The sequence below is a fragment of the Delphinus delphis genome, chromosome X, assembly GCF_949987515.2.
Source record: "Delphinus delphis chromosome X, mDelDel1.2, whole genome shotgun sequence".
Taxonomy (NCBI): Eukaryota; Metazoa; Chordata; class Mammalia; order Artiodactyla; family Delphinidae; genus Delphinus; species Delphinus delphis.
Genome location: NC_082704.1, coordinates 64,151,955 through 64,174,290, shown reverse-complemented (window position 1 = coordinate 64,174,290; position 22,336 = coordinate 64,151,955). Strand labels below are relative to the sequence as shown.

At 34.9% G+C, this 22,336-nt stretch overlaps 1 long non-coding RNA gene across 1 annotated transcript in view; it reads right to left on the bottom strand.

The window, feature by feature from the left end:
* Positions 1-213: 213 nt before the first annotated feature.
* Positions 214-22,336, bottom strand: part of LOC132418770 (uncharacterized) — a 90,751-nt gene continuing 68,628 nt past the window's right edge. Inside the window, exons 3-4 of the long non-coding RNA XR_009518036.1 lie at positions 10,786-10,825; positions 214-303 (exon numbers count right to left, since the gene is read on the bottom strand). This is a non-coding gene — a long non-coding RNA (uncharacterized lncRNA). The remainder of the gene's footprint in view (positions 304-10,785; positions 10,826-22,336) is intronic.

Sequence of the window (22,336 nt, the reverse complement as noted above, 5' to 3'; positions counted from 1 at the left end):
ATAGAGAAATGCAGTGAGTTGTTATAGGGAATATCATGGTAGTAAACTAGTTAGCCCAGCTGGATTATCATTAGGAGACATAGCAGTAGTCATAATCCAGTACCTTGTTTGATACAAATGATCTGGCCATTAGTCTCCTGGTGTTTGGCAGGAGAATGTGTATATGTGAAGCTTTCACCAGAAGGAGTCAAATGTGCAATAAAAATAAGGGATACAAACTAGGCACAGTAGTCAAAATCTGTCAGATGAAGATCCCATAGAAGTGGAAGGCTTTCTTCAGGAATGAGGTATCCATGGCCTGTGCTGTAAAGGAGGTGAAAGAAACTGAAAGTGAAAGACTTGTGAACAAAGTAGCCATGGTCAATGCTGACAAAGAGAATATTTGTTCATAAACAAAGTAAACACAGTGTTTGGAACAGTAAGGCAAATGGAAGCTTTCTTTCTTAAACAAAGTAGCCATGTGGCCAGTGGAAACAAGATATGGAATACTTACTTTCTGAAGCTATGGTTGGCACAAATTTGGAGATCAAAGACATTTTATGATCCAAGTAGACAGGACTAGTACAGACTAGAAAGCAAACCAAATTATCTAGTCCATTCAGGCTGATACAACAAAATACCACAGATTGGGTGGCTTATAAAAAACAGGAATTTATTTCTCACAGCTCTGGAGGCTAAGAAGTCCACGATTAAGGCACTAGCAGATTTGGTGTCTGGTGAAGGCCTACATTCTGGATCATAGTTAGCTGTTTTTTGCTATAATCTCACATGGTAGAAGGGGCTAAGGAGCACTGTGGGGTCTCTTTTAGAAGGGCAGTCATTAATCCCATTCATGAGGTCTCCATCCTCATGACTTAAGCACCTCTGAAAGGCCCCACCTCCTAATGCCATCACGTTGGGGGTTAGGATTTCAACATAAGAATTCGGAAGGGACACAATATTCAGACAATAGCACACATCTTTTGTGAACAAAACATCATCAACGATGCTGACAAAGAGGTGACAAATTGTTTAGGAAAGCCTTCTTTCCTAAACAATATAGCCATGGCCAATGCAAGAAGTAATAGGGAAGACTTTTTAATAAAAATTTTACCCATGGTCATTGTAGGCATGGGAAGTTGAACAGTTATTCATGAAAAAAGCACTTAGGTCTGGAGCTCTTTATATATTTTTCTTGTTGATTTGCAATATATAATATGAAAAAATAATATTATCCAACACTTCTAGTATTTACTGTGTGTTTTAGGCATTTTACATAGATTGTCATATTTAATCATGAAAACAAACTATGAAGTAGATATTATTCTATTGTTATTCCCGTCTTACAGATGAGGGAACTGAGGCATAAGGCAATTAAATTAATTATTCAAGGTTATACAACTAGTAAGGGATAGAGCCATACTTTAAATCCAAGCAGTATAACTGTAGGCATTCTGCTCCTAATCACTTTATGATACTTCCTCTGAAGGGAGGTGGGAGACTTAGTTAGAGAAAAAACTTAGCTATGGCCAGTTCAAAGAGGGAAGAAGGAGACTACTTTTCATATCAAAGAACTATGAACCATATAAGGAGGTTGAAGATTTATTTCATGAATACTGGAGCCATGGTTGGGGCAGACAAGGAAGTGGGAAACTGTATGTGGTGATTGGGTGTGTGAGATGGGGAAGAAGGGAGAATTTGTCTCAGCAAGGTCATGATGGTGGAAGAAATTTCCCATGTAAGTCAGTTATGTCCCTTGCAGGCACAGGAAGAAGAGTTCTTTTGTTAATAAATTTGCTGGGGCTAGTGAAGATTGAGAGGTAGAGTTAGAAAATGTGTTTACTAAGTACGTTGTCTATGGATAATTGCAAAAGAAATATGGAAGATTTATTTCATGAACAAGGTGATCAGCTATGACAAGTTTAAACTGGGAATTAGAAGACTTCTTGAATGAGCAAAGTAGCCATACCTGAGCAGATACAAGGGATGAATGACTACTAGTCTGGACAAGTGACCACTGCTAATATAAAGAAAGATATGGGAAAACTTTCTTCAAGAATGAAGTAACCACATCTAGTTTAGAGAACGAAACAACTACTGCTGAGATACTCAAAGAATAGGAAGACTTGTTTCATTATTTTTTAAAAAAGAAAAAGAAATCTATGCCAGTGCAGACATAGCAATATAAGATTTTCATTAGTAAAGTAACTATAGATGAAGCAAACAGGGATGAAAAGTGGAAGACTTCTCTCAAAAACAAAATAGTCATTGCTGTGACAGCCAAGGAGATAAAATAAATTTCATTAATTAAGTTACTATAACCAGAACATATAAGAAAATGGAAGACTTTCATCAATAAGGTAGGCAACTCTAAGGTAAATGGGGCAGTGGGATGATAAGATTTGTAAATAATATAGCTGCAGCCACTACAGAAAAAGAGATGAAAATTTCCTGTAAGACTTTTCTTTTTCCATGAACAAAGCAGTCCTGACGAATGTGAATTAAGAGATGGAAAATTTGTCTCCTGAACCATGCTGTCATCGCCAATGTAAATGAAAAAATCAAAACCTTATATATATTGAGATTATCATATAGTTTTTATCCTTCAATTTGTTAATATGGTGTATCGCATTGATTGATTAGAGTATATTAAAGAATCCTTGCATTCCAGGGATAAACCCCAGTTGATCAAGGGGTATGATCCATTTAATGTGCTGTTAGATTCTGTTTGCTAGTGTTTTGTTGAGGATTATTGCATCTATGTTCACCAGTGATATTGGCCTGCAGTTTTCTATTCTGTGAATTCTTTGTCTGGTTTTGGTATCAGGGTGGTGGTGGCCTCGTGAAATGAGTTTCAGAGTGTTCCTCCCTCTGCTATATTTTGGAAGAGTTTGAGAAGGATAGGTGTTAGCTCTTCTCTAAATGTTTGAAAGAATTTGCCCGTGAAGCCACCTGGTCCTGGGCTTTTGTTTGTTGGAAGATTTTTAATCACAGTTTCAATTTCAGTGCTTGTGATTGGTCTGTTCATATTTTCTATATCTTCCTGGTTCAGTCTGGAAGGTTGTGCTTTTCTAAGAATTTGTCCATTTCTTCCAGGTTGTCCATTTTATTGGCATACAGTTGCTTGTAGTAATCTCATGATCCTTTGTATTTCTGCAGTATCAGTTGTTACTTCTCCTTTTTCATTTCTAATTCTGTTGATTTGAGTCTTCTCACTTTTTCTCTTGAAAAGTTTTGACAAAATTCAACACCCATTTATGACAAAAACTCTCCAGAATGTAGGCATAGAGGAAACCTACCTCAACATAATAAAGTCCATATATGACAAACCCACAGCTAACATCGTTCTCAATGGTGAAAAACTGAAACCATTTCCTCTAAGATCAGGAAAAAGACAAGGTTGCCCACTCTCACCACTATTATTCAATATAGTTTTGGAAGTTTTAGCCATGGAAATCAGAGAAGAAAAAGAAACAAAAGGAATACAAGTCAGAAAAGAAGTAAAGCTGTCGCTCTTTGCAGATGACATGATACTATACAAAGAGCATCCTAAAGATGCTACCAGAAAACTAGTAGAGCTAATCAATGAATTTGGTAAAGTAGCAGGATACAAAATGCACAGAAATCTCTTGCATTCCTATACACTAACAACAAAAAATCTGAAAGAGAAATTAAGGAAACTCTCCCATTTACCATTGCAAAAAAGAATAAAGTACCAAAGAATAAACCTACTTAAGGAGACAAAAGACCTGTATGCAGAAAACTATAAGACACTGATGAAAGAAATCAAAGATGACACAAACAGATGGAAAGATATACCATGTTCTTGGATTGGAAGAATCAACGTTGTGAAAATGACTATACTACCCAAAGCAATCTGCAGATTCAATACAATCCCTTTCAAACTATCAAGGTCATTTTTCACAAAATTAACACAAAAAAATTAAAATTTGAATGGAAACACAAAAGACTACAAATAACCAAAGCAGTCTTGAGAAAGAAAAACAGAGTTGGAGGAATCAGACTCCCTGACTTCAGACTATACTACAAAGTTATAGTAATCCAACAGTATGGTACTCACACAAAAACAGAAACATAGATCAATGGAACAGGTTAGAAATTCCAGACATAAGCCCACTCACCTTGGTCACCTAATCTATGACAAAGGAGACAAGAATATACAATGGAGAAAATACAGTCTCTTCAATAATTGGTGCTGGGCAAACTGGACAGCTACATGTAAAAGAATGAAAGTAGAACACTCCCTAACACCATACACAAAAATAAACTGAAAATGGATTAAAGACCTAAATATAAGGCTAGATACTCTAAAACTCTTAGAGGAAAACATAGGCAGAACACTCTTTTTTAAAAAAATTTATTTATTTATTTTTTATATAGCAGGTTCTTACTAGTTATCTATTTTACACATATTAGTGTATATATGTCAATCCCAATATCCCAATTCATCCCACCACCATCAACAATCACCCCCGCCACCGCTTTCCTCCCTTGATGTCCATATGTTTGTTCTCTACATCCGTGTCTCTACTTCTGCCCTGCAAACTGGTTCATCAGTGCCATTTTGGCAGAACACTCTTTGATATAAATCACAAAAGATCTTTTTTGATCTACCTCCTAGAGTGATGAAAATAAAAACAAAAATAAATAAATTGGATCTCATTAAACTTAAAACCTTTTGTACAGCAATGGAAACTATAAACAAAAATACATCCCTCAGAGTGGGAGAAATTATTTGCAAATGAAGTGACTGACAAGGAATTAATCTCCAAAATATAGAAACAGCTCATGCAGCTTAATATCAAAAAAACAAGCAACCCAATCGAAAAATGGGCAGAAGATCTAAACAGACATTTCTCCAGAGAAAACATACAGATGGCCAAAAAAGCACATGAAAAGATGTTCAACATCACTAATTATTATAGAAATGTAAATCAAAACTACAATGAGGTGTCACCTCACACCGATTAAATGGACATGATCAAAAAATCTACAAACAATAAATGCTGTAGAGGGAACCCTTTTACACTGTTTGTGGGAATGTAAATTAGTACAGCCACTATGGAGACCAATATGCAGTTTCCTTGAGAAACTAATAATAGAACTACCATATGACCCAGCAATCCCACTCCTAGGCCTATACCCAGAGAAAACCATAATTCGAAAAGATACATGCACCCCAATGTTCATTACAGCACTATTTACAGTAGCCAGGATATGGTAGCAACCTAAATGTCCATTGATAGAGGAATGGATAAAGAAGATGTGGTACATATATACAATGGAATATTACACAGCCCTTAAAAAGATCAAAATAATTTCATCTGCAGCAACATGGATGGATCTAGAGATTGTCATACTGAGTGAAGTAAGTCAGACAAAGACAAATATCATATGATACTAGTTGTATGTGAAATCTAAAAAAATGGATAAAAATGAACCTATTTACAAAACAGAAATAGAGTCACAGATGTAGAAAACAAACTTATGGTTACCAAGGGGGAAATCAGGGGAGGGATAAATTGGGGGGTTGGTATTGACATATACACACTACTATATATCAAATGGATAATTAATAAGATCCTACTGTATAGCCCAGGGAACTCTATTCAATATTCTGTAATGACCTATATGGGAACAGAATCTTTAAAAAGAATTGATATATGTATATGTATAACTGATTCACTTTGATGTATACCTGAAACTAACACAACACTGTAAATCAACTATACTCCAATAAAAATTTTTAAAAGAAGATAACAAAAAAAGAGGTTTGGTTCAACATATGACAATCAGTCAAGGCAATAAACCACATTAATGGAATGCTGAGGAAAAAAATCCATGATCTTCTCAACTGAAGCAAAAAGAACATTTGACCAAATACTATACCATTTCATGATTAAAAATTAATAAACTAGAAAGAGAAGGGAGCTTCCTCAACATGATAAAGACTGTATATGAAAAGCCCACAACTAACATCATATTCAATGGTGAAAGACTATAAGCTTTTCCTCTAGCATCAGGAGCAAGTCAAGTTTGTGCACTTTCACCACTTCTACTCAACATAGTACTGGATGTCCTACCCAAAGCATTAGGCAAGAAAAAGAAATAAAATACATCTAAATTGGAAAGAAAGATGAGATTTATTTTATTTACATATGATATGATCTTATAGAGAGAAATATCTGAAGAACATTTTTAAACTGTTAGAGCTAATAAACTAATCAGCAAAGTTACATGACACAAAATCAACCTCAAATGTCCTCAAATATCAGTTGTATTTCTAAAGACTAGCAATGAACAATCTGAAAAGAAAATTAAGAAAAAAATTTACAATAGCATACAAAAGAGTAAATTATATAGGGATAACCTTAGCCAAGGAGGTTGCTATGGACTGAATCTTTATGTTTCCCCAAAATTCATATGTTAAAGCCCTAATCCTCAACGGTGGCATTTGGAGGTGGGTGGGGTCTTTGGGAGGTAATTAGGTCATGATATTGTAGCCTTCATGTATGGGATTAGTGCCTTTATTAGAAGATACACGAGAGTGATAAACTCTCTATCCATCATGTGAGGATACAATGAGAAGATGGCCATCTGCAAAGCAGGAAGAGGGCCCTCACCAAGAACCAAATTGACTAACACCTGGATCTTGGACTTCTTAGCCTCCAGAACTGTGAGAAATAAATTTCTGTTGTTTAAGCCACCTATTTATTCTATGGCATTTGTTATAGCAGCCCATGCTAAGACAGAGGTGAAAGTCTTGTACAGTGAAAACTATAAAACATTGCTGAAAGAAATTAAAGACCTAAATAAATGAAAGACATGTCATGTCCATAGACTGCAAGACTTATGGTTAAAATGACAATAATACCCAAAGAAATATACAGATTCAATGCAATCCTTATCAAAATACCAATGGCACTGTTTTTGCAGAAATTGAAAACCATATCCTAAAATTCATGTTGAATTTCAAGTGACTCACAATAGCCAAAACAATATTGAAAAAGAAGAACAAAGCTGGAGGACACATTTTCTGATACCAAAACTTACCGTAAAACTACAGTAACCAAGACAGTATGGAAGTGGCTTAAAGATAGACATAAACCAATGGAATAGGATTGAGAATCTGTAAATAAACCCATACATCTATAATCAACTGATTTTCAACAAGGGTATCAAGACTTTTCAATGGGAAATAATAAGAATAGTCTCTTCAATAAATGGTGCTGAGAAAACTGGATATCCATATGCAAAAGAATAAAGTTGGACCTATACCTTATATCTTATACAAAACTTAACTCAGAATGGATCAAAGACTTCAATTTAAGAGCTAAAGCTATAAAACACATAAAGGAAAACATAGGAGCAAATCTGCATGATCTTAGTTATGGCAATGGTTTCTTAAATATGACATAAGAGCATAGGCAACAAAAGCAAAAAATAGATAAATTGGACTTCATTAAACTTTCAAACTTTTGTGCATCAAAAGACACTATCAGAGAGTGAGAATACAAACCAGACAATGGAAGAAAAACATTTACAAATCATTTATCTGATAAGCTTTGTTATGGGCTGAATTGTGTCTCCCCCAAATTCATATTTTGAAGCTCTAATCCTCAGTACGATAGAATGTGACTGTTTTTGTAGATAGGGCCTTTAAAGACGTAATTAAGTTAAAGTGAAGCTGCTAGCATGGGTCCTAATCCAATATGACTGGTGTCCTTATAAGAAGGGGAGATTAGGACACAGAGGAACAGCCATCCGATGACAGAGTGAGAAGATGACCATCTATCTGCAAGCCAACGAGAGAGGCCTCAGAAGAATATAAACCTGTTGACTCCTTGATCTTGGATTACTAGCCTCTAGAATTGTAAGAAAATAAATTTCTGCTGTTTAAGTCACCCAGTCTATGGCGTTTTGTTATGGCAGCCCAATCAAGCTAATACAGGTTTAATATCAAGAATATGTAAATAACTCCTAAAATGAAACAACAAACAACCCAATTAAAAATGGGCAAAGGACTTAAATAGATATTTCTCCAAGGAAGTATATACATGAGTAATAAACACATAAAAATATACTCAAAATCATTTGTCATTAGGGAAGTAGAAATCAAAATCACATTGCAATGTTTTTACACCTACTAGAATGGCTGTTTTTAAAAAGGAAAAAAACAGGTTTGGCAGGATGTGGAGAAAGGTATTACATTCCCATACATTACTGGTGGGAATGTAAAATGATACAGCCACTGTGGAAGCTGGTAGTTCCTCAAAAATTAAACATAGAACTACAGTATGACCCAGCAATTCCACTCCTAGGTATATACTCAAAAGAACTGAAAACAGGGACTCAAACAGGTACTTGTACGACAATCTCCAAGAAAGAATTACAATAACCAAAAGGGGAAAACAACTCAAATGTCCATTAATAGATGAATGGATAAACAAAATGTGGCATGTACACACAATGGGATAATATTCAGCCATGAAATAGAACTCTGATATGTTCTGCAACATAGGTGAACCTTGAAAACATTATGTTAAGTGAAAAAAGCCAGAGACAAAATGTCACATATTGTATAATTCCATTCATATGAAATATCTAGAGCAGGCAAACTCATAGGGATATAAAGTAAACTAGAGGTTACCATGGGCTGGGAGGAGGGGGTTTTAGAGTTACCGCTTAATGGGAACAAAGTTTCTCTTTGGAGTCATGAAACATTTTGCAAATAGTGATCATGGTTATACAACTTTATTAATATAATTAATGCCACTAAATTATACACTTAAATTTGTTAAAATGCCAACTTTTATGCTACATGTATTTTACCACGATTTTTTGAAGTTAAAAAGAGAGAGAGATTAGCAGAGGATAAAAAACTGTGACCCAACTATAGACTGTCTACAATAAATTCACTTCAAATATAATGATATAGGTAATTATTTTAGCATGGTACAACCATAACCAGACATTGGATCTACAAAACTATAAGAAAATAAATTCATGTGGTTTTTATGCCAGTAACTTTGTGGTAATTCATTATGGCAGCAAAAAAAATACAAACTATCACATCTCATCTATTTTATATATAGAAAATTTATGAAAAAATCTATCAGAATGGGCTTCCCTGGTGGCACAGTGGTTAAGAATCTGCCTGCCAATGCAGGGCACATGGGTTCGAGCCCTGATCCAGGAAGATCCCATATGCCACAGAGCAACTAAGCCCGTGTGCCACAACTACTGAGCCTGCACTCTAGAGCCCGCGAGCCACAACTGCTAAAGCCCGTGCCCCTAGAGCCCGTGCTCCTCAACAAGAGAAGCCACCACAATGAGAAGCCTGCACAATGAAGAGTAGCCCCCATTTGCTGCAACTAGAGAAAGCAAAGACCCAACGCAGCCAAAAATAAATTTATATAAAAAAACTATCAGAACTAATAACTTTCAGCAAGATTGCAGGATACAAGATCAATATAAAAAATCAGTTGTATTTCTACACATTTGCAATGAACAATCTGAAAATAAAATTAAGAAAACAATTCCACTTACATTAGCAAAAATAAAAATAAAATAGGAATAAATTTAACAAAAGAAGTGCCAAATTTATGCTCTAAAAATGATAAAACATTGTTAAAATAAATTAAAGAAGATCTAAATAAATGGGAAAATATCCCATGCTCATAGATCAAAATAGGCAATATTGTTAAGATGACAACACTTCCTAAAATGATCTACAAATTCAACACAATCCCTATCAGAATCCCAGCTGAGTTTTTGCAGCTGAAATTGTTTTATTCATTGTAATGGCTTCATATGTCATATACTCTTTTTTTAGTTTGGTTTAGTTTAGGTTATGATTAACACAATTCCAAAGGTAGTTAAATAATATAATCTATTATATAAATGACACTCTGTACAGTAAAGCACATACTCAATATATTTTTAACTTAACACTGAAATTATTTGTATCAAATATCTTTAAGTCAAATAATCTAATACAGCTAGTGATGATTGATAATTTTATTACCTTTAAATACATGGCAAGATTTCTCCTCTATACTCTTTTTCCAAAGGACTTTGTTAGACACGGTTGCTACTCATTTTTAATTGGAAAGAGATTTGCATAGATTTCCTGGTAACTTTGTGAGAACTTCAGCATGTCTTTAGTCATTATTCATTACACAGACAGAATCTAACTCTTAAGAAAACAAAAACTTTACATAGTGTATTTTCAAGTGACTTGTGTTTAATTTAAAATAACTTTTCCACAGGTTCATGTTTAATCTCAGTTTTCATCTTGAATACAGAGTAAAGCAAACCAGCTGAGTTCTTTGTAGGAACTGACAAGCTTACTCTAGCTGATTCATTTTGTTGTACAGCAGAAACTAGCACAAGATTGTATAGCAATTATACTCCAATAAAGATGTAAAAACAAACAAAAAAAGGTACCAACCAGGGAGAAAGCAAAAATTCATTTGGAACTGCAAGGGACCCAGAATAGCCAAAACAACTCGAAATGAAGAATATAGTAGGAGGACTAAAACTTCCAAATGTCAAAATTTACTGCAAAGCAGTAGTAATCAAGACAATGTAGTCCTGGCACAAAGAGAGACATATAGATCAGTAGAATAGAATTGAGAGTCCAGAAATCATTGCATATATCTATGGTCAACTAATTTTGACAAGAGTATCAAGACTATTTAATGAGGAAAGAAAAGTCTCTTCAACAAATATCACTAGGATAACTGGATAGCCACATGCAAAAGAATGAAATTGGACACTTACCTTATGCCATAAACAAGAAAACTCAAGACAGGTCAAAAACCTAAAAGGAAGGGCAAAATCTATAAACCTCTTAGAAGAAAACACAGGAGTAAATCTTCATGACCTTGGATTTGGCACGAGCACATGCAACAAAAGAAAAAAGATAAATTGAATTTCATCAAAATTTTAAAAATTTGTGCTTCCAAGGACACTATGAAGAAAGTGAAAACACAACCCACAGAATGAGAGAAAATGTTTGCAAATTATATATCTGATAAAGTATTTGTGTCTAGAATTTATAAAGAATTCTTACAACTCAATAATAAAGGCAGATATAATTTTAAAATGGTCAAAGACTCTGAATAGACATTTCTCCAAAGGAGACTTACAAATGATAAATAATCACATGAAAAAATGCTTTTAGTTTCAATATGAAAGCCCAGAAAATGGTTTATATAGTATAATAGTGTATTCTATGTTATGTGCATGTTACCACAATTTTTTTTTTTTTGCGGTATGCAGGCCTCTCACTGTTGTGGCCTCTCCCTTTGCAGAGCACAGGCTCCAGACGCGCAGGCTCAGTGGCCATGGCTCATGGGCCCAGCTGCTCCGTGACATGTGGGATCTTCCTGGACCGGGGCACGAACCTGTGTCCCCTGCATCAGCAGGCGGACTCTCAACCACTGCACCACCAGGGAAGCCCCTACCACAATTTTTTAATGGGAAAAAAAGAGAAAAACAAACTAAAAAAGAAAAATCATATAATCTTATCATGTGATGCAGAAAAAGCATTTCACAAAATACAACTGTCCTTCATGATAAATACTGTCAGAAAAATAGGAATAGATGGAAACATCTTCAATGTCACAAAGAGCATCTACAAAAACAACTATAGCTAACAACACATATAATGGTAAAAGACTGAATGCTTTTTCCTTAAGATCAGGAACAATGCAAGGATGTCTACTCCCAGTACTCTTTTTTCTTTATTGAAGTAATATATATATAGAAGTAATATATAAACATATATACTGTATATATTATATATTATATATATACTATATATATTCTTTTTCAGATTCTTTTCCATTATAGGTTATCACAGGATATTGAATATAGTTCCCTGTGCTATACAGGTAGGTCCTTGTTTATCTATTTTATATATAGTAGTGAGTATCTGTTAATCCCAAACTCCTAATTTATCCCTCCCCCACTTTCCCCTTTGGTAACCATAAGTTTGTTATCTATGTCTGTGGCTCTATTTCTATTTTGTAAACAAGTTCATTTGTATCATTATTTTAGATTCCATATATGAGATATCATATGATATTTTTCTTTCTCTTTATGATTTACTTCACTTAATATGGTAATCTCTAGGTCCATCTATGTTGCTGCAAATGGCATAATTTCATTCATTTTTTATGGCTGAGTAATATTCCATTGCATAAACATACCACATCTTCTTTATACATTCATCTGTCAAAGGACATTTGGGTTGCTTCCATGTCTTGTTTATTATAAATAGTGTTACTATGAACATTGGGGTGCATGTATATTTTCAAATCAGAGTTTTTGTATTTTCCTGATATATGCCCAGGAGTGGGATTGCTGGATCATAGGTAACTCTATACTTAGGAATAAACCTACCTAAAGAGGCAAAAAGACCTATACTCTGAAAACTATAAGATGCTGATGACAAAATTGAAGATGACACAAACAGATGGAAAGATGTACTGTGTTCTTGGATTGCATGAATCAATATTGTTAAAATGGCCATACTATCCAAGGCAATCTACATATTTAATGCAATCCCTACAAATTACCAATGGCATTTTTCACAGAACTAGAACAAATAATGTTAAAATTTGTATGGAACACAAAAGACTCCAAATAGCCAAAACAATCTTGAGAAAGAAGAACGGAGATGAATGAATCATGCTCCCTGACTTCAGACTATACTACAGTGATAGTAATCAAAACAATATGGTACTGGCACAAAAACAGACACACAGATCAATGGAACAGGATATAAAGCCCAGATATAAACCTACACACTTATGGTCAGTTAATCTATGACAAAAGAGGCAAGAATATACAATGGAGAAAGAACAGTCTCTGCAATAAATGATGCTGGGAAAACTGGACAGCTACATGTAAAAGAATGAAATTAGAATATTGTCTAATACCAGATACAAAAATAAACTCAAAATGGATTAAAGATCTAAATGTAAGACTGGATACTATAAAACTCCTAGAAGAAAACATAGGCAGAACACCCTTTGACATAAATTGCAGCAATATTTTTTAGATCCGTCTCTTAGAGTAATGGAAATAAAAGCAAAAATAAACAAATAAAACCTTTTGCACATCAAAGGAAACCACAAACAAAATGAAAAGACAACCTACAGAATAGGAGAAAATATTTGCAAACAATGAGACTGACAAGGGATTAATTTCCAAAATATACAAACTGTTCATAAGCTCAATATAAAAAACAAAACAACCCAATCAAAAAATGGGTGGAAAATGTAGACATTTCTCCAAAGGAAACATACAGACAGCCAACAGGTACATGAAAAGAAGCTCAACATTGCTAATTTTTAGAGAAATGCAGTTAAAAACTAAAATGAGGTAGTACCACACACTTTTCAGAATGGCCATCTTCAAAAAGTCTACAAATAATAAATGCTGGAGAGGTTGTGGAGGAAAGGGAACCCTCCTACACACTGTTTAAAATTGATGCAGCCACCATGGAAAACAGTATGAGGTTCCTTAAAAAACTGAAAATAGAGTTACCATATGATCCAACTCCCAGTACTCTTATTCAACATAGTACTGGAAGTTCTAGCCAGTGCAATAAGGTAAGAAAAGAAAATAAACAGCATAGATATCAGAGAGGGAAGATTAAACTGTCCTTATTTGCAGATGACATATGATCTACATAGAAAATACCAAAGAATTTATAAATAAACTCATAAAAATAATGAGCTCAGCAATGTAACAAGATACAAGATTACATACAAAATTGATTCTATTTTTATATACTAACAATGAACATGTAGACACCATAATTAAACATATAATACTATTTACAATCATTAAAATTTTCCTTGTAAATCTAACAAAACATGTAGAAGATTTGTATACTGAAAATTACAAAGCACTGAGGAAAGAAATCAAAGATTTAAATAAATGAAGAGGCATACTACATCCCTGGATTGGAAGACTCAATATTGTAAAGCCAGTTCTTCTTAAATTGATCTGTAGTTTAATGTAGTCCTTATGAAAATCCCAGCAAAGTTTCTTGTAGAAATAAAGAAGCTTATTCTAAAAATTTGTATTACTTTTATTTCTTTTTCTTCTCTGATTGCCATAGCTAGGACTTCCAGAACTATGCTGAATAACATTGGCGAGAGTGAACATCCTTGTCCTGTTCCTGATCTTAGTGGAAATGCTTTCAGATTTTCACCACTGAGTACAATGTTAACTGTGGGTTTTTCATATATGGCCTTTATTATATTGAGGTAGGTTCCCTCTATGGCCACTTTCTGGAGAGTTTTTATTTTTTATCATAAAAGGGTGTTGAATTTTATCAAAAGTTTTTTCTGCTTCTATTGAGATGATCATATGGTTTTTATTCTTCAACTTGTTAATGTGGTGCATCACACTGATTCATTTGCAGATATTGAAAAATACTTGCATCACCGGGATAAATCCCACTTGATCGTGGTGTATGATACTTTTAATGTATTTTTGGATTTGTTAGTATTTTGTTGAGGGTTTTTGCTTCTATGTTCATCAGTGATATTGGCCTGTAATTTTCTTTTTTGTGGGAATTTTGTCTGGTTTTGGTATCAGGGTGATGGTAGCCTCATAGAATGTGTTTGGGAGTGTTCCTTCCTGTGCAAATTTTTGGAACAGTTTGAGAAGGATAGGTGTTAACTCTTCTCTAAATGTTTGATAGAATTTGTTGGTGAAGCCATCTGGTCGTGGACTTTTGTTCGTTGGGAGTTTTTTAATCACAGTTTCAATTGCAGTACTTGTGACTGGTCTGTTCATATTTTCTATTTCTTCCTGCTTCAGTCTTGGAAATTGGACCTTTCTAAGAATTTGTCCATTTCTTCTAGGTTGTCCACTTTATTGGCATATAGTTGCTTATAGTAGTCTCTTATGATCCTTTGTATTTCTGCTGTGTCAGCTGTAACTTCTCTTTTTTCATCTCTAATTTTATTGATTTGAGCTCTCTCCCATTTTTTCCTGATGAGTCTGGCTAAAGGTTTATCAATTTTGTTTATATTTTTTAAAAAACAGCTTTTAGTTTCATTGATATTTCCTATTGTTTTCTATTTTTTTACATCTTTATTAGAGTATAATTGCTTTACAATACTGTGTTAGTTTCTGCTATATAACAAAGTGAATCAGCTCTGTGTATACATATATCCACATATCCCTTCCCTCTTGCATCTCCCTACCACCCTCCCTATTCCACCTCTCTAGGTGGTCAGAGAGCATCAAGCTGATCTCCCTGTGCTATGCAGCTGCTTCCCACTAGCTATCTATTTTACATTTGGTAGTGTATATATGTCAACGCTACTCTCTCACTTCATCCCAGTTTACCCTCTCCCCACTCCCCATGTCCTCAAGTTCATACTCTACATCTGCGTCTTTATTCCTGTCCTGCTCCTAGGTTCATCAGACCCCCCCCTTTTTTTTTTAGATTCCATATATATGTGTTAGCATACGGTATTTATTTTTCTATTTCTGACTTACTTCACTCTGTATGACGGACTCTAGGTCCATCTACCTCATCACAAATAACTCAATTTCATTTCTTCTTATGGCTGAGTAATATTCCATTGTATATATGTGCCACATCTTCTTTATCCATTCATCTGTTGATGGACACTTAGGTTGTTTCCATGTCCTGGCTATTGTAAATAGAGCTGCAATGAACATTGTGGTACATGTCTCTTTGAATTATGGTTTTCTCAGGGTATATGCCCAGTAGTGGGATTCCTGGGTCATATGGTAGTTCTATTTTTAGAATCATAAAGATCAGAGCAGAAATAAATGAAATAGAGATGAAGAAAACAATAGATCAACCCTCAGAATGGGAGAAGATATTTGCAAATGAAGCAACTGACAAAGGATTAATCATAATCTTTATGATTTCTTTCTGTCCACTAACTTTGAGTTTTGTTTGTTCTTCTTTCTCTAGTTGTTTTAGGTGTATATTTTTTTAATGTTTTGAGGGAATTTCTTTTTCTTTTCTAATTGGTCTGGCTAGTACTTCTAGTACTATGCGGAATAGGAGTGGTAAGAGTGGGCACCCTCACCTTAGAAGCAAAGTCTTTACCCTTTCACCATGAGTATGATGTTAGCTGTGGCTTGTCATATATGGGATTTATTATGTTGAGGTATGTTCCTTCCCTGCCCAATTTGCTGAGAGTTTTTTTCACAAACATACGTTAACTTTTGTCAAATGCTTTTTCTGCATCTATTGAGATACTCACATGGCAAAAAAACTAGAATAGTTAAAAGCAACTATGAAAAACAGGAAGAAAGTGAGTGACTCACTCTAACCAACTTTAAAACTTATTATATAGCTCCAGTCATTAAAACAATGTGGTTCTGGTGGAGGGATAAACACATAAATCAGTGGAACACAATAGAGAAACCAGAAATAGCTCTACACAAATATTCCCAATTTCTTTTTATAAAGATGAAAAATCAATTGTTTGAAGGTGTAAATAACAAATGGTGTTGGGGCAATTGGATATCCATAGGCGAAAAGTTATACTCACACCTTATATAATAATTAACTCAAAATGTATCATAGTCCTAAGTAAAAAACATAAAACTATAAAACTTTTAGAACAAAACATAAGAGAAAATCCTTGGGACCTAGGGCTTGGTGATGAGTTCTGATATTTGACACCAAAAGCACAACCCATTACAGGGAAAATTGATGAATTGGACCTGACGTTATCAACATTAAAACCTTCTTCTCTGTAAAAGACCCTGTTAAAATAATGAAAAAACAGCTACATGCTGGAAGACAATATTTGCAAACCATATATCTGTCAAAGGACTTATATCTAGAACATATAAATAACTCACTGGGCTCCCAGAATTTGTCAGATTTGAGGAGTGTCTAGCCCTTGTTCTTGTGTCTGTAAGATATGCCTAAATTTTATATCATCAGGCCTGTCTAAATGTGACCCTTATAATTCAGACCCTTAGTCTGATTCTGATGCCTAATAATAACCTCCTGAAATTTCATACCTTGATACAGGAGATCTAAGCAATCTACCATTAATTTACAGACACTTTGCTGTCCACAAACTGCCCTGAGAATTCCTCTAGCTGTAAAAAAGGATTGATAGTACCTGGACTACCAGTAAGGCAACACTCTTGTTGCAAGTTTAAAAATTATTATTATCCTAGTTTTCCAGATTGAACTAATGAGGACCTAAGAAATGCAGCGACTTGCCCAAGATTATATACTTAAGTAATAGCAGAGCTGAGACTAGAACCCAGAGGTTTTGCTTCCTAGTTGGATGCTTTCTTTCCACCTCATAGCATTTCTCATACCAAGCTCCCTCACTAATATCAGAATGTAATGATACCTGAAAGAGAATTTTTTAACTCTTCAAATTAATAAAATTTGTAGTATATAAAATTGAGTAATATACTCATTCATCATTTCAACAAACATGTGCTGAGATCTTGCTATGTTGCAGACCTTGGGCTAAGTAGTGTGGATGTATTTGAGGTATTCAAATAGGAATCACTACTGGATAATTCTCATTAAATAAGTCTCTAGGAGCACTATTGTATATAACAGTCTGAATTTTTCTGAGACCTATTTAGAATCCCACATTTAAAAGGTTTTGCCAGAGATCAAGCCTCCAAGTAGAGGCACACCCAACTTAAGCATAGTTAATGCTAAGCACTGATCTAAGCGCTATACATACAAGTGCACACACACAGAGTAATTTAATCCACTCTATAATTCTAAGAGATAGGTGCTATTATCTCCACTTTAGAGATGAGGGAATTAAGGCTAGGACGATTAAGTGACTTGTCCATAACAATATAGCTAGTAAGTAGCTGAGCCAAGATTTCAACTCAGTCTGTTTTGGGAATCTACACTCTTAATCACTTCACTATTCAGCGTCTACATTATTTGGTGGCTATTGAACAGTATTCCCCAAATATCTCCACTAACCTAAAGTGAAAGACAGAAAGCAAAAAGGAAGGAAACAAAATAGTAGTCTAATAGTACTCTGTATTTACCTTTAAGCTCAAAGAAACTTATGGCACCATACCAAGCAAAAGCAAAAGTCATAGCATTTTCATAAAGGAGAGATGGAGACATTAAACTTGGACTTTTATTAGATTCCCTTACAAGGTTATACAATTGAAAATGTTCTGGGGGGAGATTTCTGGTGCCGTTTTTTAAATTTATTTTTTATTTTATTTATATCTTTATTAGAGTATAATTGCTTTACAATGTTGTGTTAATTTCTGCTGTATAACAAAGTGAATCAGCTATACGTATACATATATCCCCATATCCCCTCCCTCTTGCATCTCCCTTCCACCCTCCCTATCCCACCCCTCTAGGTCTTCACGAAGCACCGAGCTGATCTCCCTGTGTTATACAGAAGCTTCCCACTAGCCATCCATTTTATACTTGGTAGGGTAAATATGTCAGTGCTACTCTCTCACTTGGTTCCAGCTATGCCTTCACCCTCTGTGTCCTCAAGTCCGTTGTCTATGTCTGCATCTTTTCCCCTGCCCTGCCACTAGGTTTACCAATACCGATTTTTTAGGTTCCATATACATGTGTTATCATACGGTGTTTGTTTTTCTCTTTCTGACTTACTTCATTCTGTATGACAGACTCTAGGTCCATCCACCTCATTAGAAATAGTTTCTTCCTTCTTATCACCATCTCATTTTAATCTTCAGAGCAATCTCGTGAAGGAGGTAGGACAGATTCTTCTTTTTTTAACTTTTTAAAAACATCTTTATTGGAGTATAATTGCCTTACAATGGTGTTAGTTTCTGCTTTATAACAAAGTGAAACAATTATACATATACATATGTCCCCATATCTCTTTCCTCATGCATCTCCCTCCCTCCGACCTTCCTTATCCCACCACTCTAGGTGGTCACAAAGCACTGAGCTAATCTCCCTGTCCTATGCGGCTGCTTCCCACTAGCTACCTATTTTAGGTTTGGTAGTGTACATATGTCCATGACACTGTCTCACTTTGTCCCAGCTTACCATTACCCCTCACAGTATCCTCATGTCCATTTTCTAGTAGGTCTGCATCTTTATTCTCGTGTTGCCCCTGGGTATTTCTGATCTTTTTATTTCTTTTCCTTTCTTTCTTAGATTCCATACGTATGTGTTAGCATAAGGTATTTGTTTTTCCCTTTATGACTTACTTCACTCTGTATGAGAGTCTCTAGGTCCATCCACATCACTACAAGTAACTCAGTTTCGTTCCCTTTTATGGCTGACTAATATTCCATTGTACATATGTGCCACATCTTCTTTATCCATACATCTGTTGATGGACACTTAGGTTGCTTCCATGTCCTGGCTATTGTAAATAGTGCTGCAATGAACATTTTGGTACATGACTCTTTTGAATTACGGTTTTCTCAGGGGATATGCCCAATAGTGGGATTGCTGAGTCGTATGGTAGTCCTATTTTTAGTTTTCTAAGGAATCTCCATACTGTTCTCCATAGTGGCTGTATCAATTTACATTCCCACCAACAGTGCAAGAGGGTGTCCCTTTCTCCACACCCTCTCCAGCATTCATTGTTCGTAGATTTTTTGATGATGGGCATTCTGACCGGTGTGAAATGATATCTCATTGTAGTTTTGAATTGCATTTCTAATGATTAATGATGTTGAGCATTCTTTCATGTGTTTGCTGGCAATCTGTATATCTTCTTTGGAGAAATGTCTAATTAGCTCTTCTGCCCATTTTTGGATTGGGTTGTTTTTTTTTTTGTGTTGAGCTGCATGAGTTGCTTGTATGTTTTGGAGATTAATCCTTTGTCAGCAGCTTCATGTGCAAATATGTTCTCACATTCTGCGGGTTGTCTTTTCGTGTTGTTTATGGTTTCCTTTGCTTTGCAAAAGCTTTGAAGTTTCATTAGACCCCATTTGTTTATTTTTGTTTTTATTTCCATTTCTCTAGGACGTGGGTCAAAAAGGATCTTGCTGTGATTTATGCCACAGAGTGTTCTGCCTATGTTTTCCTCTAAGAGTTTGATATGTCTGGCCTTACATTTAGGTCTTTAATCTCTTTTGAGTTTATTTTTGTGTATGGTGTTAGGGAGTGTTCTAATTTCATTCTTGTACATGTAGCTGTCCAGTTTTTCCAGCACCACTTAATGAACAGGCTGTCTTTTCTCCACTGTATATTCTTGCCTCCTTTATCAAAGTTAATGTGACCCTATGTGCATGGGTTTATCTCTGGGCTTTCTAGCCTGTTCCATTGATCTATATTTCTATCTTCTGCCAGTACCATACTGTCTTGATTACTGTAGTTTTGTAGTATAGGCTGAAGTCAGGGAGTCTGATTCCTCCAGCACCATTTTTCTTTCTCAATATTGCTTTGGCTATTCAGGGTCTTTTGTGTTTCCATAAAATTGTGAACATTTTGGTTCTAGTTCTGTGAAAAATGCCAGTGGTAGTTTGATAGGGATTGCATTGAATCTGTAGATTGCTTTGGGTGCAAAGTCATTTTCACAATGTTGATTCTTCCAATCCAAGAACACAGCATATCTCTCCAACTATTTGTATCATCTTTAATTTCTTTCATCAGTGTCTTATAATTTTCTGCATACAGGTCTTTTGTCTCCTTAGGTAGGTTTATTCCTAGATATTTTATTCTTTATATTGCAGTGGTAAAAGGGAGTGTTTTCTTGATTTCACTTTCAGATTTTTCATCATTAGTGTATAGGAATGCAAGAGATTTCTGTGCATTAATTTTAAATCCTGCTACTTTACCAAATTCATTGATTAGCTCTAGTAGTTTTCTGGTAGGATCTTTGGGATGCTCTATGTATAGTATCATGTCATCTGCAAACAGTGACAGCTTTACTTCTTCTTTTCCAATTTGGATTCCATTTATTTCTTTTTCTTCTCTGATTGCTGTGGCTAAAACTTCCAAAACTATGTTGAATAATACTGGTGAGAGAGGGCAACCTTGTCTTGTTCCTGTTCTTAGTGGAAATTGTTTCAGATTTTCACCATTGAGGATGATGTTGCCTGTGGGTTTGTCACATATGGCCTTCATTATGTTGAGGAAAGTTCCCTCTATGCCTACTTTCTGGAGGGTTTTTATCATAAATAGGTGTTGAATTTTGTCGAAAGCTTTCTCTGTATCTATTGAGATGATCATATGGTTTTTCTCCTTCAATTTGTTGATATGGTGTATCACGTTCTTTGATTTGCATATATTGAAAAATCCTTGCATTTCTGGGATAAACCCCACTTGATCATGGTGAATGGCCCTTTTAATGTGTTGCTGGATTCTGTTTCCTAGTATTTTGTTCAAGATTTTAGCATTTATGTTCATCAGTGATATTGGCCTGTAGTTTTCTTTTTTTGTGACATCTTTGTCTGGTTTTGGTATCAGAGTGATGGTGGCCTCATAGAATAAGTTTGGGAGTGTTCCTCCTTCTGCTATATTTTGGAAGAGTTTGAGAAGAATAGGTGTTAACTCATCTCTAAATGTTTGATAGAATTCACCTGTGAAGCCAACTGGTCCTGGACTTTTGTTTGTTGGAAGATTTTAAATTACAGTTTCAATTTCAGTTCTTGTGATTGGTCTGTTCATATTTTCTATTTCTTCCTGGTTCAGTTTCAGAAGGTTGTGCATTTCTAAGAATTTGTCCGTTTCTTCCAGGTTGTCCATTTTATTGGCATATAGTTGTTTGTAGTAATCTCTCATGATCCTTTCTATTTCTGCAGTGTCAGTTGTTACTTCTCCTTTTACATTTCTAATTCTGTTGATTTGAGTCTTCTCCCTTTTTTTCTTGATGCGTCTGGCTAATGGTTTATCAATTTTGTTTATCTTCTCAAAGAACCACCATTTAATTTTATTGATCTCTGCTATCATTTCCTTCATTCTTTTTCATTTATTTCTGATCTGATCTTCATGATTTCTTTCCTTCTGCTAACTTTGGGGTATTTTGGTTCTTCTTTCTCTAATTGTTTTAGGTGTAAGGTTTGGTTTTTTATTTGAGATGTTTCTTGTTTCTTAAGGTAGGCTTGTGTAGCTATAAACTTCCCTCTTAGAACTGCTTTTGATGCATCCCATAGGTTTTGGGTTGTTGTGTTTTCACTGTCATTTTTTTCTAGGAATTTTTTGATTTCCTCTTTGATTTCTTCAGTGATCCCTTGGTTATTAAGTAGTGTATTGTTTAGCCTCCATGTGTTTGTATTTCTTACAGATTTTTTCCTGTCATTGATATCTAGTCTCATAATGTTGTGGTCAGAAAAGGTACTTGATACAATTTCAAGTTTCTTAAATTTA